This window comes from Betta splendens, chromosome 3, assembly GCF_900634795.4.
Source record: "Betta splendens chromosome 3, fBetSpl5.4, whole genome shotgun sequence".
NCBI classification, from domain to species: Eukaryota; Metazoa; Chordata; class Actinopteri; order Anabantiformes; family Osphronemidae; genus Betta; species Betta splendens.
In genome coordinates, this window is record NC_040883.2 from 14,683,440 (window position 1) to 14,698,227 (window position 14,788).

At 46.2% G+C, this 14,788-nt stretch overlaps 1 protein-coding gene across 9 annotated transcripts in view; it reads left to right on the top strand.

Annotated features, from left to right (window-relative positions):
* The window catches only part of zfhx3b (zinc finger homeobox 3b), a 273,921-nt gene that overhangs the window by 99,836 nt on the left and 159,297 nt on the right, over nucleotides 1-14,788 (top strand). For all 9 annotated transcript variants that reach the window (XM_055507483.1, XM_055507488.1, XM_055507484.1 and 6 more), the window contains one exon: nucleotides 10,125-10,160. The gene's annotated coding sequence lies outside the window, so the exon portion shown is untranslated. The remainder of the gene's footprint in view (nucleotides 1-10,124; nucleotides 10,161-14,788) is intronic.

A 14,788-nucleotide genomic window follows, 5' to 3' on the forward strand; every position in this document is an offset into this window, starting at 1 on the left:
ATATCAATAGTATATTAATATACTTTATTGGAAATGATACTACTTCACCATGATGCCCTACGGAGCTAATAAATATTTTTTTACGAGTGCATCTTTTCACTGATTAGTCACCGGTTAGTCGCGTCTGAGGCCTCCGTGTCAGAGGCTGAATTCCAGTCAAGCTATGATAATGTGCCAAACCTAGCTTTGCTGCTAAAATCCTGGATTAATGCCCGCTTTAAGAGCTTAACACGGGCAGTCATTCAAACAGCCACTGGATTGACTGGGCTACTGTGGCTGCCTGTTATCTCCTGTAGAGTTTTACAAGTGCTCGAGCCAGTGGGGGACGACTTCAGCTCCATAACTGCCTGTGTCTCTGCAGCCTGTACACGAGCGCCGCTGTCATGAAACAATAGCGATCTGGGCCCAACACGTGCCTGCTGTTTATTATCCAGGACTCAGAAATGTGTTTTGTCCAAATCTATCTCGTTTAATTAAATGCGTGAATATTTAAAGTTAGCAGACTCAGCTGGAAGTGGGAGAAACAAGCTACAGTAACTGTGGAGGTTTCTGCAACTGATCTGAACTCTATCAGATATTTGTGCTACTGACCTACTGTATCACAGCTGTTTAGTTCATCCAGCCTCATGCATTTCTCCCCTGGCTTCTCCCACGGTTTGGCGGCCACCAGCGTCCGCCTCGGTGCTGCCAGTTTCTGGATCGGGCGGCGCCTGCAAGTTCTCCCATACACAAAAAAAACTGCTGCAACCGAATTTGTGTCCCCGCCGTTGCTCCGGACACCATTTTGTGAGAATGGTGCATCCGTGCGTTTGAGCACCGCTGTAAATGTTGATTTGCTTTAATGGTCAGAGTCCCTGAGACATGTGCAGCGTCTAATGGGGATGGTGAAGGATTGCACAGCCTCCAGAAGTTATGAAATGACACGAGGCAGAGAGAGAGCAGCCGATGCCTCTGAGGGATTGGTTTAATTTCATTAATGCCTCTGATTTCTGAGATTCCCCTTGACGTCCTTGTTGCCTCATTTGTTGTTGTTTTCATATGTGTTTGCATGGGAGGCTTGAGCTTCTTTGCCGTACAAACCTCTAATAAACATGGATAAAAATAAAACCCAATCTCGTTGCACAACGTCTGGAGTCAAGTGTGGTCACCGCGCGTCTTATTACTGCAGTCGTGGACATCATCACTTGATGCTCATTTCATTTCATCACGTTTTCACTCTCATTTGCAGGAACAAACACAGATTGTGCTCTCGTTTTTTTTTTAGCCTCGCTGTTTAGTCACTCGTGTCTTGAGGGCGAAATCTAATTGTTTATTTTCTTCTGATGCCTTCTCAAGGATAGAAATGAGAACATTGGTGGTTTACTGAAAGTGTCTAATAAAGCTTTGGCCTTCACAAGCAAATTCATTATTTTTATCACAATTTGGTACATAATGTAATGTCATTGTGCAGAAATATTCTTTCATTACATAATGAACTTTGTTGTTGTTTTGTTTTGCAAACACTGCTGCAGAATTTCTCATGGTGATGTACGGGCTGTGTGTTTAATGGTGTGCCTTGTGTAAGAGTAATGACGGTGGGCTTTGCTGTTATGTTGATTTCATCTTCGCCGCTCGGCAATAATTCAGCGGAGGAGGAGGGGCGAGGCGGTGGGGAGGCTCCATTTTACTCCTCCAATCCCCCATTGCCACTGCTGGAATATAATCTGCTGTCTCCTGACCTTCAAATCATGCAGCGCTGCAGTCATTCCAATTGGCCAGGCCGCCATTAGCGTGAAATGTCCTCTAGCCACTATGTTTCTGCACATGGAAGATTTCCTTGCTCCCAGCGTGGGTCCCCTCTCCCACTTGGCTCCTTCCCTCCGTCTGGCGTTCTCGCCACCGCGCCCCCTGTAGCCTGGCGGCGGCGGAGGGTGGGACCCTCTTGCACTAAGGAAATGAGCCGCCACAGGAGATGGCGTTGGTCAAAAGGCAGCAGGGAAAACACTCACTCCATTAGACGCTGATATGTTTGTGTCCATCACAAAAAATGTTTTAGTCCATATCTTGCAAAAGACATATTTAGTTTTATATTGGTTGTCATTTTAAAATGCATGTATGACCTTTAAAAAAAAAACTACACATTTCTGTACTTGTACTACTAGAATACAAACTTCCAGTGTAATGTAATGAAAAGAGAAATATGTCAGTTGATGTTTGGCCACAGCAGCCATATTGCTTGGAGCGTTGTGGGATTTTATTAGCCTTAAATATTTTTAATAGCAGTTAATGCTAATAAGCCGAGAGCCTCCATGCATTTGTGAATGTTTAGCTCTGACGTTCGGTCTTTGTGGTGGCAGAGTTGGCTGGTTCGTGCCCAGGGTGCTTCCTTTGGCTGAGTCCATTGAACGTAAGGAGTAGCCGCTACCCTCCTTATCAAACAGAATAGAGGGAAGATGTATACTGACTGGGGCATCGAAATCACATGCCAAAGCTCAGCATGTGTTATGTTGCTACGAGATAGATAGATCAATTATTGAGAGAGGACATATTTGATATGATCTGAATATTAAAAATATATCAGAGGGCAAACTACATTCATGGCTGTCTTCAGATCTGTGCTGAGAGATGTGTGTCAAATCTCTGGAGAGATGCTTTATTCAGAAGGGTCAAGGGTTTCTCTGAATGTTTGATAAGATGTGAGAATTTAAAAAAAATTATATTTTTGTTGTTCGTTTATAAAAAGTAGTGTAAAACTGTCAGCAGTGTCTTTCAAAATTATGTTTTTATCAGAATGTCTGAGAAATGATTATTCCTCCATATTCATAACGGCAGATTGATGTCCTGTGACCTAGAATTCATCCCATGCCCAAACATAAACACAGACGTACACACTGCAACATTTTCATATAGTTTCAAAAAAATGTTTTTCCTGCTCAGAGCGAATTCAACTCACCCTGTCGCTGCGTATTATGACTGTGAGGCAATAACAATTGGAAATGTATCGTGTATATATACAGAATACGTCTGCGTGACGGGGACCGGCGTTGGAACAAAACTGAAATGACGAGATTTGTTTACATTTGCAGCCGGCGTTCTGGGGCTCTTCCTGCTGCTTGTTGTTATTTGCACTGTGTGTATTTATGACGAATGACCTCACTGGGTACATCCATAACGCTCTGACCTCGAGGTAAAATTGAAATGCATACGTTGAATGTGGAGCTTTCCTATATTATTGCCTAATATACTTAGCAGCCATTACATTTGTTGGCACTGGAGAAAATAAAACGCAGGGCTATGAGGTTTCAAATCAACAAGGCCACTCTAAGAAATGGACTTATTGGAATTGCATTAAGTTGATTAGGCTGAAAAATGAATACTGTTTACAGTGAAGCAGTGTTAAGCACTCTTGTTTCTCCCAGCTATAGGAGAGCACTGACAGACGGTCAGCATCAATTAAATCTCCTGATCTGTATATCCTGAGAGGCCGGACTCTTTGTCTTCTAATAAAGCCAGTCTGTGGCAGCAGAATGTTTCATTTCCTCTTGGAGATTGCCCTCAGTAATGCACAGTGCTTATCATAGTCCTGGAAAAAAGGTCGGCAACAACACAGCATTCTGATGCTTGATGCCCAGATCAACCTGAGGCCACTGCTCGCAGGACTTCTGCACCGCTTTCAGTGGCACTGATCATTCAGACCCAGAAAGCCTCTGTGCATTTGGGTTGAATGTTGTATTGTGTCAACCTTGTTAGAATATTTGTAAATGTTTTAAGCCCGTGTCTTTTTGCTTGCGTGGTATTTAGGGACTCTTATTGGTTGTTGTACGTGTCCGTTTGTGCAGATGAAAATGATAAATGAGACCCGGGAAGGATGGGGTTGTGAGTGGGCCAAGCTGTCCCTGGCCATTCATTCTCTGTGGCCCCTCTGTCTAATTAATGGGCCACGTTCATACACGTTATTGCACCAGAGGGTCTGTCACTCATTAATCATGTGACCTTCTGTGGCACAGTTAATGACCTTGTAGGAGTAGATCAGCTGGGGATGGCTGAGGCTATGGAATTAAATTGTTTCTGGAAGTGGTCATGGTCACATCAGGCACTTTAACAGCCACTCTGCCCAGGCCCTCTCCTCTCACACCGAAGCCGCCGCCTCGCCTCGCCCATAGGTCTTTGCAGGCATGCCACTGGGACGGGCAGGGGAATTTCAGACACTAGAGTTCAGGATTAGCATAGGCAGGGGATGGAACCAATGTTGAACCCAAATCACTCAGTTATGACTTTATTGGCTGATTTCCTGCATGACCAGTGCCTGTCACTCTGCAAATCACCCATAAAAGACTCAACTTGTGCCAAGTTCTTTAAAAACTTCTCTCATCAAAGTTCTGTGTTGCAGCTTAATATTCAGAGGAGGTTTTCACTTTAGTTCAGTAACTACATTCCGAAACTTTTAACAATTATTTAAAAATATAAACTGAAATAGATGTATTTCCGACTTGACCTTCTTATTTTGTCTTGAAGTTTTAACCTCTTTGTGAGTTTTAATGCAATTGTTTAGTTTCTGTAAAAATAGTTTCATGTCTGCGTTTGATGGCTTTAATCGTAATCTACCAGCAGTCAGACTTTTGTCTCATGGACCGTTTGAGATGAATTTTAAAATGGATTTGGACCCGCTGAGCATGTTCCACTGCTACATGTTACAGTGATTTAGAATTGAAATAAACAAGTCGATCCTTAGACAAGCTGACTGTCTTAAAAATAACAGCGTTAACTAATTAATAAAGGCATTAAGTAAACAAAGATGCTACAACTGATAATAGAAAGTGGTGTAATTGACACGAGTTGTGACGACTCTGAAACGTAGTGAAAGCTGACACGGTTCAATTAAAATGAAGTCTGACACCGGTTTTTAATTGAGGCTTTAAAGATGACACTCAGGTGGCTTTGCTTCATTTCCTCAGGCAGGAAAGGAGCCATTATCAAGAAAGCACATTATCTTTAGCATCTGGAGCAGCCAGGACTGGAGTAATTTAGTCTCAGCATTCTGTAATAACTGCAGCACAAACCACCGTTCTGTTGTAAATATAGAAAATGTGAAGTACATGTAATTAATCAAGTCAGCATAAAATAGAGCCGTAAACAACTTCGTCCCCCTGCAGCCAAAAAAGAATTTCTTTTACATTTTCCATCCTTAGTTTGTTACTAATGCAGCTCTCTGCTCCAATTCATGTTTATGTGCAGCAGCGCCTAGAAAACATAATTGTGATCAGATTCTATCCTCTCCTAATATTATGGGGAAATGTTTTTCATTTACATATTTGGCTGCAAAGGATAATAAAAAAAAAATCCCTAAAATGTTAACGGACGACACATTTGCTGCCATAATATGTGACGCCACTCGTGCTACAGCGTCATTAAACATTTTACGGTTATGTTCGGCTGCTTTGAGAAGGTTAGCAATGGTTTAATTTCATTCAGAATAACAAAATGTCTTAGTTCACAACCAAACAAACAACCGGAGCACCTGCTGTTCACCCAAGCACTGCAGTCACTCGTTTGGTTTTCTAATGGAGATCCAAAGTCTCTAAGACAATTGTCCATGACAGCAGGGCTAATCAGAGAACTAATCTCCAAGATAGGAGATTTTAAAATCCCCATGGCCTCATAATTAAGTATTTTGAGATAAAAAATGTTGTGTCCAAAGTTTAAATGATGAGCACGTTATGGCTGCCGTCTCCTTTCCACAATTGCAGCATTAAAATGTTAGCTTTCTTCTCAGTGACATTGAAATGGAGGGATTTTGTTTATCCCTGCCTTTGTTTATTTAACATTTTGCTCAGCGGGGGGAGTTTCAGATAGATTGTTTTCAAGACAGTCCCTGCAGACAGCGAGCAAACAGTCTACAGCTTCATCAAACAGAACAATCTTCAACTTTCCCCTGCTGCAGTGTGCAGGGAAATGTGACTGAGAGGAACATCATAATGGAATATGACTGGAAATGATCGTCATAATTCTTTCTGTCTGAGTCTGTAACAGTATGCAAGCGCTGGGTTTTAACAGGATCTATTTAGAGCGGTGGGTAAGTGTACCCTTACACACACAAAACAGTGATGGATGAAAACATCTCAGTTCTCTGTGGCAAACATTCGCAGGTTTTGTTTTTTAATGAATTCTCTCGTGCGGTGGCATCTGGATTTTTCCACTCAATAGCAGCACTGACAGACATTTGGGCACATGAAATTTGACCTGAAATACACAAAGGAAGCTGAAAGAATTTTTTTTCTTTTAGCTGTGAACAGAGTTGCCCCCCCACCCCCCGATATGAAGGTTGGAGCTGAGCTTATTCCACCTTTGTGTCGTCTTTTTGTGCAAATGTTAGCCAGATGGTTGTTGGTGGCATTTACCTTTTTTTTTTTTTTTTTAATTAAAGCAAGTGAGGAGCCCACGATCAAAGAGGCCTGTTGGGCGTTAGCATACGATACCCACGGCCTGACGAGACCAGCTCCACCGTGGGCCTGAGCTGTGCGCTCGCTGAAACATGCGTGAAATCCAACCCACGTGCACAAACGCACTCGGAGCCATTATCCTCTGCTCCGTCCACCGTCCTCTGTCTCTCCCCTCGCATTCCTCCTCCCATCTCTCTTTCACCGTCTTTCCTGCTGCAAGTGCGGGCTTGATTATTATTTTTCTCTGTCCCGTAACCATGGCAATATCATCACTGCATATGATACTTAGTTGAGTCTTCCCAGTGCTTTTGTGTGCATCTTGTGTGTCCGGACAATAAAAATCTTCCACTGATGACTCCAGCCCCCGTCCGTCACCGCCCTCCCCTCCATCTTTCTTTTCATTTTGTGCCCCATGAATTTATTCATTTGTTTCCTCTTTCCTGTGCTCCTTTCTTTCCTGGCCTCTCTCTGACATACCCTTCCTCCTGTCCTGTCGGAGCGTTTTACTGTTTTTTTTTTTCTCAGGCATTGTTCTCTTGCTTCCCTTGTCCTTCAGCGAGGAGCCGTACAGTCAAAATCAGCATTTCTGTTAGTTTTGCCTTTTGTGTGCACCCACCTGCTGGAACAGCGCTTATAGCTCTTTAATGCTCCTTTACCTTTCTGTTTTTTTTTTCCCAGTTTGTTGCAGACTCCTTTTCACCCATGTTGCATTTGCATCCTGAAATCAGCCTCAGACACGATCATTAAATCTATTTCACATGACACTGATGACTCAAGTGGTGTAACAAAACGCCCGTCATGTGGAGACACTTGTTGGGGGGGGGGGACGAGCCACTGACTCTCTGAGCAGGTGTTCTGATTAATGCCTAACAAACCGGGGTCCTCTATGATCTGGACACAAGTGGGAGACATGTCCCCTCTTCACACAGCACATGGTCCAACACATGAACACACGCTGACTGAGTCTTTGTTCGCACAAGTATGGAGGCTAATCCATGACAAGAGGGCCTGCAGGTTGACTGGGAGAAAACCCTGGAGTGGATAAAGAGTGGTGGGACCAAGAGGAGGTGGTGCTTTATTTGGCTGCTAGAATGGAACAGTGGACACAGATGACGTCGCATCAAGGCTTCAGTTGTCATCAGTTTATTGTTGCGCCATGTGGTTTGTTTTTGTACAAGCGAAATAAATAGAGAGCAATACAGTATATATAATATATTATAAAATTACATTTTAAAATTGATAAGAATATTATTAGAACTGTGAATTTTCAGTGGACATCCTAATATATTAAGGGATTCCTCTTAACCTAATAACAGAGTGACGGGACAACTGTTCAACTCAAGAACGATAGGATAAGTGAAGGAACGGGGAAAAATGTACACATCAAATTTGACATATGCACCATAAAATAACCATTAGCAGCAGCCTACAATCTGGAGTGACATTCTATCAATAATGTCGGTCTGAAAATGGGACAGGTTTGTTGCTGTCTTTAAATCACCGGAGACTCCATATAACAGGAAGCATGCAGGTATAGGAAATGCATTAAGGCCTGATGCTAATGGGTGTGGTGGGAGCAGTGGGACACGCGGGGACACTGGAGGACATCACTCACCTCTGACTTGCCTGCAGTGGTCCTGCAGACGCCGAGGACCGGAGTTAATGTCGGAGGTGGGTCAGATGAAGGAGCACGGCCCAGATTCTACACGCTGCTCTTAGGCTGTGTTAATACAAACCGTAATGAAATACCTGGGCAGATAATGCAGATGGCTCCTCCTGCCAGCGCGTGGAGGCCATCGTGTGCCTGTCTCCCACCCAGCGCTCGTAACAGGCGGCCGCTGCAGCAACAAGTGTCTCCACATTACCACGGTTGCCAGCTCCCCTCGCTTGGCAGCGAGCCGGCTCAGCTGCCCTCCCCCTTATGAGAGAAAGACTTGATTGTGCCAGGGGAGAGCTTAGGGGGTGGACGGGGAGGAGACACGAGGAGGGGGGGGTGGTTTGATTTACATACCGCAGCTTAGACGACACTCATCTGATTTTAAACAGCTCCAAAGCAATTAAGGGTCATTAGTCCTTTTGTTTTCTGTGGTGGCACCGTGTAGCAGTGACGGCATCTGAGGCGGAGCGCCCCCCGCGGGGCCCGCCTGTGGGAGCGTCGGCACTATACAAGGTTTGTCTCCCGCCCTTCTTCCCCATTCACGTCTCCCGCTCTGCCATTGACACCGCCTGCTCTGTGTGTAAACAAACACTCAGCACCAGCCTGCCCCTGGAAGCAGAGCCACTTTGGCACGCACCCAGCTCTGGAGTATGCAGCTGGTGATGGTGCAGGCTCAGAGGCACCGGCTGCTTATCCTAATTACCCTGATCACGACAACAATTTGTTTCGTATGATATAATTTGCTAATTGGCAGCATTCAATTCAATTTTGTTTCTGGCAAAGACGTTCTCGCACACAGCGGCGCGGTGCAAAGCGCAGCCTGGGCTTTGGTGGTGGTTGTGCAGCGAGTGGGCATTAAATGATATGGAGGAATTCAAAATACATCCCTGTGTGTAATAGCATTTTAAAGAGTGGATATGATCAAGCTGATATTTTAAATAAGATATAACACGGAGAGTAACATTGCCTCAAGGTCAATCGCACAAATCCAATGAAGGCTGGGATATATTCTTCAGTATGTTTATGTCTGTATTTTCCATTACTCACCTAGCAGGCAGCCGTGTGCTAAGCACCCCTGCTACTGTGAAAAGGCATCAAAGGAGGCAAAAAGACAGGTATGGCGCAGAATGTGAATGTTCACATGTCCATTTGTGTGGCGGTGAGACCCTGCTCGCGTGGTATAGAAAAACACTTACTGCTAATGTAAATAGCGAGGCAGCATAAATCAGGAGCCACACGCAGCCTGGGAGAATATCGTGTAATAGTTATTGCGAAATGAAGTGGCATTGGGATCAATATCCCACTATATCTCACTCTGGCGTAATGGCGCAGAGGGAAGCTTGGGGCCACGGGTGTCCGGTCCCTCCGCCCGCCACCGGCCCATAAATCTGCCTGACCCGCGGCGCGCTTATTAAAGTGCATACACAATCGGCAGCGGCCGTCCAAACATACAAGCGCGCTCGCTGACCTGGTGTCAGCGCAGTGGACGCCTTTACCTTGCGCGGGGTCGGAGGTCGGAGGCTGATCGAGGCCGGGGCGCCGCCGCGTCCGCGCCGTGCGCGGGGGGGGAAACGGGGACGCGTGGGCAGAAATGAAGCGCCGCTGAAAATGAATCCCTGCACCAGCACATAGTTCATATGATCATTAGCTCGTATGATTGAAGAAATTGAAGTGGCTGAAAACATTTTCTCCAAGCTGCTGGACAAGTTGTGCATTTTTGGTGGAGTCATTTGTTTTGTCTCTTATGTATTTTATGCTCTTGACCGCAGGTTGTAATAGAACTTCATAACAAAATGCTGCCTTCAGACATAAATGATTGCAAAAGAACAATAAGCACCACGGCCGCCTGTCATTTGCCTTATTATTCATGTTTTACCCATTCATACATACTTCATACTTGCGTCTGATGCCACTGGTCAGTAGGAGGATGTGGACCAGTCCGTCAGTCAAACCAGCAGGGAACTGAGACCTGGGTTGACTTTGGGTTTTGGTGGCGAAGCCCCAGTTAGAGGATGTGGACAGTGACGCTCGTCTCTTGTGTGTTGCAGGACTGTGAAGGAGGATTTCCACTGCTCTGCGTGTCGGTAAGTGTGCCGGCCTTTGTTTCCTCTTTATTTCACAGCATCCACGTCGCACTGGTCGTTCTGAACTCTCGTCTGAAAAGAAAAGCTTGTTTTGATGAGATAATTTAATGATGGTTAAATATGAGTGACGGTTCAAGCAATTGTTCATAAGTAGCTGCTTGTATTGAGCAAATAATCAAAAGCTTTATTTTTGTCTTCTATACTTTTACTTTTCTAGCTGCGCTTTCCCTGTGTTATTTTGATCAATTTGTCCACACACACACACATCTGGATAATTATTGACTAGTAATTGTCCATGTTTACATACTTTTTAGTGAACTTGACTTGTCTTGAGACTTCAGTCTGCCACTGCCCTGACATTGAACCTAGACTGGAGAGGACAAAGGTGACGGTGGTCTGGTAGAATTAGGGCAGAGGCAGATTTCCAAGTGGAATGTGAGCGGATGAACACATGAAGGTTTGGAGGCTGGAAAAGTGCCTGTCCTGCAGCCGACACTCTTTAACAGGATCTGATGCAAAGATGTAAATATGCAGGGCAGACTGACCTTCGCCCTTTGCGTTCGAGGGTCTGTGACCAGTGACTGACCCGTAAACAATAGCGAGACGTATTGATCCGGCCGCTTCTCTGTCGTGACGGGTCAAGAGCCTGGCGCGCGGCTCGGCCCCGCTTTGTGTTTGCAGGTAGAGTGACATTACCATTACCGGGCTGCTGTTGTCTTCCCACCACCTGTAGTCACGTGCAAGTAAAGGAGCAGGCTTCTGTTTCCATCAGCATCCTGGGCTGTTCCCATGTCAGTAGCTTCTCTTCATTCATTAGATAACGATGACACTGTCATTTTTACAGACCTCTTTTTTCTTTAAGACGCCACAGATTGCTTAAGGTACCGCTTTGGCAGCCTAAACCATCTACCTCCACCCCACATAAAAAAAGGAGCGCATGTCTGCAAGCTCCCTCTCAGAGCCCCCAGCTTTTCCCACTGTGCATGGGCGGCTGCTCTCTTTTGGGCTGTCCCAGAGAGAGCAGCCCAGCTCCCACATCTGGCCAGACAGAAGAACAGAGAAAAACACTGCCGACCACTAGTTACTCCTCATGAATACAGAGCACCCCCACCCCACCCCCCCCACACACACACACACACACACACACACACACACACACACACACACACACACACACACAGATTCTTTTAGAGTGACCGGTGATAGAGCAACATCTGGAAGGAGCAGCAGTTTTCTTTCCTTGTGTTTTTTCGGGGAGATCTGGGCCCCCGATAATCCGTCTCCCTCCTCATTAAAGGAGCTGAATAAACACAGGCCTCTTCCAGTTGTTCCTATGAATTTCCTCACCGGGCGTCAGGAGACCCAAGCCGGGGCTACCGGATCAAAGCAGCCGGCGGCCCCATGTGTGCCGAGAGTGAGAGTGCGTTCCGAGGTTGGGCCCATTACTTTTCTCCCTGGGAGCTTTGGAAGCTCCCGGGTCACAGGCTGTCAGCTTTCTGGCCCACGTTTAGCAGGAGGACGGCCGAGAGGAAGGAAGGAAGGTAAAAGAAAGGGACAGAGGGGGAAAACGGGTGGACTGGAGGAGATCCACAGATGATGATGGCACAGGACAGCAGGATGATGGTGGATGGAAACAGAATAAAGAGGTTTTAGAGGTAGCGCGCATGTTTAATGCAAATGACCTCAAACGGTTCGTTTGGCGAGTTGTTTTCGCCGAAGCTTTTTACGCAGGAGTGACCACTTAAAACTGTCTGTGTGAGACAGAGGGACACTCAATGCGCCGCCAATTGATTCTTATGGAGGAAAACAATTCAAAACAGACCTGTGGAAAAGCCTGGCTTGCAAGTGCGGCGTTATTGGGAACACGGGAAGCGCGTTGTCCGCCTTTAAGCGCGCGTCCCTCTAATGCACTGACCCTGGTGTGACATTAATTTTCTAATTCCCTGCACTTCCTGGCAGCCAACTTAGAGGGGCAGTGGTTCGCTGGAAAAAGTTTGCAGCCGAGGCAATTAAAGGCAGAAATCTAAGCAGCCGCCGCAACAACAGCAGCAGCGGAATCAACAGAGGCACAAAAGGATGATGCCTTGTGCTGTAATTGTTACTCACTTACTCAGAAAGATGACAAAATTTATGAAATTGCATCCCTTGGGGCCTCAAAGAAAAAAAATCAGCGGCATTATATGGCCAATGTAATTAACTTACCTGGCTACTAGCTGCACGGCGGCTGCAGATGTGCTTGGAAATGACCTTAGTGTTTGTGTGTGTGCACCCGGTGTGTGTGTGTGTGTGTGTAAATGGCCCTGTGGTCGTCATCAGGCTCCCATCAGCCCCTCCATTAGTTACTGAGCTTTGGGTCGGCGCTGTAGCCTACCTGCCCTGAATACAGATTACTGGAGGACGAGCGGCTAGCACAATGAAGACAAACGCACACGCGCGCCAGCAATCGCATTAAAACAACATCCACACTGACACACAGTTAATATTTTGATGCACCCTTTTCCTAATCAGAGTAATTGCGTGTTACACACCTAAGTGAGCGAGCTGTGGCATCACGCGCGTGGAATGACGGTGGAGTCATTAGAAGCATTTCTGTGCGATGAAAGATACACATGTGCGACGGTCCCCCCCCCCCCGTCGCCGGACGCGGCAGCGCCTGTGGAGGGCACTTCATCGGACGCAGGCAGATCATAGCGCACACGTAGTGAAATAACGTCACACAGGGCAGAGTATACACATACACACACACACACACACACACACACACACACACGCGGCGCAGAGGCAAACATGGTCGCCTCACGCCTCTCCTCCGCCGCCGACTCACGCGCTCGTGACAGGAAATCTGCAGGCAGTCATTTGACCGCGCTGAGCAAACACACGGCCGCCACGCGCGCTAATAATGTTTTCACACGGGCGGCCGCTGTGCCGGACGGATCCACAAACACAGCCTGAGAATGTAGTGAAACGTATGCGGCAGAATATTCATGCAAAGAGAGGGTCTGAGATACAAACCATGAGGTTTTTAACCATGATGTTGTGAGGGATATAATTAAAATTAGTCTTTAGACCAGTGATGCAGAAGACAATACTTGATTATTATTTTTATTGGTTGTTGTTTATTCAAGTTTGATTCATTTTTTTGTGTGATTCAGGGACTGGGGGAAATTGGGAGGTTGTAGAAACCTCATCAGTGACTGTGCTCATGTCAGTAGTCGTGCAGGTGGAGTTCGCGTCCGAGGACCAGGCCGCTGCGTTGGAGCTCAGGCAGGAGCTGCGGGGCAGGACTGGGGGGAGGGGGTGTGATGGCCTCTGCGTGTCCCGGTGGCAGCGCAATGGGACCCCAGGGACACCTGGGTCAGGAGGCTCAACCCCCCCTCGCCCGCTCCCCACCCCCCACATTACTGTGCCATTTAAAGCCACCCAGCATCTATTTCCTCCAATAAAAACTAATAACCTTTTCTGTCGGAAATCACGGCAGCTCTTGAGTGCTGGAGCAAAGGCCTGGCTGGATGGCCTGTAATTGCGGTCCAGAAGTCCCCCCTTTAGTTTATTTTTTGCAGTGTTTTGGATTTGATTTTTCCCCCAGTCCTCTTGGTCCTCTGCGCTTTGCGGCTGATTGCCTGCACAGCTCACCCCACACTCAGTAATCAGACAGGAGCTGGAGAGGGGGCAAAACAGCAACTCAAGGACCTTTTATAATTGGGAGGGATTTGGAGGGCAGTTGGACTTTACATTTGGTGTCAGAATAGTTGCGATGGCGCCCGTGTCCCCACTGCAGTCAAGTAGTTCATTGTGAGGCGGCTATGAATAGTCTGCATGTATGTCTGCGCCGGTAGCGGCCATTTGTCAGGGGGGTAATTCTGGAAACCAGCTTAAACGGTCCGTCTGCCACATTTTCACCTGAGCTCTAATTCTCGGCACGAACCTGTTGTCTCCAACAATGAGACGTTTCCTGTTTCTATAATAATGTTTCTGGGATTTGAACTTGTACAAGGTTCCTGCTTGAGATGCTGCGTTGTAGCTCATACAATATACTGTATACTTGAAATCAGCAGCGTGATACGCAATTTGCAAACGTTTATTTGCGACATTTTGTAAATTTGTAGATATAAATTAGTGAAACCAGATAATATTAATAATAATAACAACACAGTGCAGAATTTCACTAAATACTGCAGACCTATCACAAAAGCTTTTAATTGAATGTTTCCCGGGCATCAAATCCAGCAGAATAAACATACTCGCCTTGTTTCTCCTCAGCAGGAGATCAGCTCAGCTGCTGCTACTGTACGCTGAACTAAGCACCCTGTTATGTTGTGGCTAAATTAGAGAGAAACCGGGCACACCCAGCCTCAGCAGCTCTGGGCCAGCGCTGGGGTTGGGGTGATTTCACATTCAGCTCTGTTCAGGATGCCCTGGGGCTCAGAGCCCAGCTTGTCCAGGACTACAAAAGGTCTCGAGTGTAGCCACAAGCAAAGAGCAGTGTGCAAAGAATTGTACTTGTTTGATTCTCCATCTGTTTTAGCCTAATTGTGCTTTGCTTTATCCAAATCAGTTGTTAAAATAAAAATGTGTCATTTGTACCTGTGATAGTGTGTGTAAAACCTAAGCACACATGCTGGTATTTA